Consider the following 3408-nt stretch of genomic DNA (forward strand, 5'->3'; position numbering starts at 1 on the left):
GATGGCTCTGTCAGTTTACCAGCAGCAACCAAGGCTTCAGCTGCCGTCTCTGTTCTCTTCCTACGTAAAAATCAGGCCTGAGGCCTCACTTTCCTAGAGCTACTACTAGATATAGACCCAGTTTACCTTGCTGTCTGACTACAAAAAAAAGAGGAAAACTCACAACACAGATTTCAACGTAGCTCTTTCCTGGTCCTTTATTTAAAGGACCTCACTTCACAATGCCTGCTTCCAGTAATCACCACCTGTGTCTCATGGTGAATGATTGGATAGAAAACAGGTGTAAAGTTTATATAAGGCCTGAGGATACAAAAGCTTAAGTTGTGAGGATCTAAGGATGTGTTTTGGGGTCTAAGAAGGTGTTTTAAGGTGTGTAAATGCAAGTTACAAAGTTCTGAGGAGGTGAAAGCTTAAGCTGTGATAAGAAAGTGGCTGGAGAGGTGGCTCAGAGGTTAAGAGCACCGACTGCTCTTCCAGAGGTCCTGAGTTCAATTCCCAGCAACCACATGGTGGCTCACAACCATCTGTAATGAGATCTGGCGCCCTCTTCTGGCCTGCAGTCATACATGCTGTATACATAATAAATAAATAAAATCTTAAAAAAAATAAATCTTAAAAAAACAAGTGACTTAAGGTATAAAAAAATTGAAAAAATGTTTCAGATGTCTTCACTCACTATGCTATTGTTATACTAAGACTCAAGAGTTCAGAGTTTTACATTAATCAATGTAGTTCTAAATAGCTAGCTATGGTAAACACTGACTACTGTTATAGTCACAAGCTCAAGATTTTAAATTCCCTTTTATTGTCTTCTAAGTATAGATTTAAAAGTGCTTCCCATTGTGCTAAAAACATGTGTCTAATCTATATACATGCAGTTTTCTGGTTAGATGAAAAGATGTTAATGCTTTTAACCAAAATTGTTTTTAGATTCCCAGGCTTGTACTGTCCCTCAAAGGCGTGAGTCGTCTGCCTTTCTACAGTGTGGAGTTCAGTACAGATTACAAACAGTGGTTGTGCAGAGCCAGGGCAGCAAGTGAAACAGCCTGCTCTTCCTGGACTTGGCCAACATTTCATCCTTTTGAGTCCCCAACAATGACACCCCAATGTCAACAGGAAGTAGTCATAGGTGATTACGTCACCCCTTAATCATTCATTGCTCAATATCAAAAAGCCTGGGATATTAAGTTTCAAACCTAGGACAATCAGCTGCGGTGCCTGTTTAACATGTCACAACTGACCTGGCCTGCAGGTTCTCTTAGCATCCCCCAGTCCCTACCTGCAATAGGGACTGAGGGATGCTGGGGGACCCTGGCAGCCAGGTCCACTTTGATATGTTAAATAGGCAGCTCAGCCATTTGTCCTGGGTTTGAGATCTAACAGATTCCAGAAGCTTGAATTCCTAGCTTCAGATGACAGTCATTGGAGCTATAAGATAGGTGTTTTCCTGCCGAGTTGGGTTGTGCTTTGGTGAGGTTGTTCATTCGTTATGGCTCTGAGTCTTCTTTTTTGGAATAAGGATGCTTACTTGGTGTCCTGGTATGTTGAATATATACAACCTGTGTTACAGCTCTAGCTGGCAGCGTGAACCTGGGAGAGCAAGCCCTAAAAAATGAAGCAGGCTGGCTCTTTCTAAGCCGGCACTCCGTAAGGACGAGCCATGTTCAGCTCGAGCGCCAAGACTGTGAAGCCCAATGGCGAGAAGCGGGACGAATTCAAGTCTGGCATCTATCTCCCAGGCGCTGCTCCAGCTGGAGATGAACTCCGAACTCAAGGTGCAGCTGCGGAAACTGAACTTCACCTCGGGCCAAGGAAATTGAAGTTGGTGGTGGCTGGAAAGCTTTTTTTTTTTTTTTTTTTCCGAGACAGGGTTTCCCTGTGTAGCTTTGCGTCTTTCCTGGATCTCACTTTGTAGACCAGCCTGGCCTCGAACTCACAGAGATCCACCTGGCTCTGCCTCCCGAGTGCTGGGATTAAAGGCGTGCGCCACCACCGCCCGGCCTATCATAATTTTTGTACCAGTTCATCAGCTGAAGTCTTTCCAGAAAATCCAAGTCCGGCTGGTTCGTGAGTTGGAGAAAAAGTTCAGTGGGAAGTATGTGGTCTTCATTGCTCAGAGGAGGATTGATTCTACCCAAGCCAACTCGGAAAAGCCGCATGGAAAATAAGCAGAAGCGCCCCAGAAGCCGCACCCTCACTGCAGTGCATGACGCCGTCCCCGAGGACTTGGTCTTCCCAAGTGAGATTGTGGGGAAGAGGATCCGGGTGAAACTGGATGGCAGCCGGCTCCTAAAGGTTCATTTAGACAAAGCCCAGCAGAACAACGTGGAGCGCAAGGTTGAAACTTTTTCTGGTGTGTATCAGAAGCTCACGGGCAAAGATAATAATTTTGAATTCCCAGAGTTTCAGTTGTGAAGGAAATGACTGAATAAAGTGTCATTCACAGTAAAAAAATAAGTAAATAAATAAAATTAAAAAAAAAAGAAGCAGGCTGAAGTCTCCTGAAATAATCAGCTTTATTCAAAGGTTTATTTTATTTTTTGAGGGTATTCTGAAGGTTAAGCAAGGTCATATGAGCAAAGGTCACATGAGTTTAGGCTGTATAGAGTCACGAGGACAACCTGTGCTTGGAAACATCATCTGATGATGGGTGCAAGCCCACTTCTGTTTACTGCACCTGGGAGGGCATGAAAGCACATTCCAAGAACAACCCAGGTACTGGAGGAACAGGGTCACAAGATTCTTTTCCTATTGTTGGAGTTTTGTCCACAAGCTCTCAGAATTCTCTTCACACAGCTTCATTCATGGACACCTACCCTTTTTTTATTTCTTAAACACAGTATGTCCAGAGTGGTTCTGCCCCACTCAACAGTAGGTTTTTCTGCTGACACAGTAAGCCAGATAGATTGGTTAGTACAAAAGCAACCTTTTAAACCCAAATCTATTAAAGACCAATCTTTAGAAATAGTGTGTGTGTGTGTGTGTGTGGGGGGGTGATGTTGGTAAATCTGGCTGTAAAGCTCCCCTCAGCCACATGGTGGCATTAACATCATGTAAATTGATCAATGATCTCCATTTGCCAAATTTCTTTTTAATTACAAAAATTGGAAAATTCCAGGGGGAAAAAGAGTTTGTTGTGGAAAGTCTTTTCCCTAAAGATTAAAGAGAACATAAGTGACATAAGGCTGGCTGTTAGACTTCCATTGAGCCTTCTCGACCTATACACTGTAATTTTGTAGCACTTTGTTTAATCTTGTTAGAGCTCATAGTTCTCAATCCTGTCAGAGTTGAATTTACCCCCTTGACAGGCCATTTAGGGGCCATCTTTCTATAGTTATCTGCTACAGAATCAACCAATCCTGTAAAAGTTTTTTCTCTTATTCTTTTGAAAAAAGTTTTTTCCTCTTT

The 3408-nt window shown here is 42.9% G+C and overlaps 1 pseudogene; it reads left to right on the top strand.

Annotated features, from left to right (window-relative positions):
• The first annotated feature begins 1660 nt into the window (after positions 1-1660).
• LOC118574488 lies at positions 1661-2415 on the top strand (annotated as a pseudogene).
• The last annotated feature ends 993 nt before the right edge of the window (positions 2416-3408 follow it).

Source organism: Onychomys torridus, chromosome 1, assembly GCF_903995425.1.
Source record: "Onychomys torridus chromosome 1, mOncTor1.1, whole genome shotgun sequence".
Taxonomy (NCBI): Eukaryota; Metazoa; Chordata; class Mammalia; order Rodentia; family Cricetidae; genus Onychomys; species Onychomys torridus.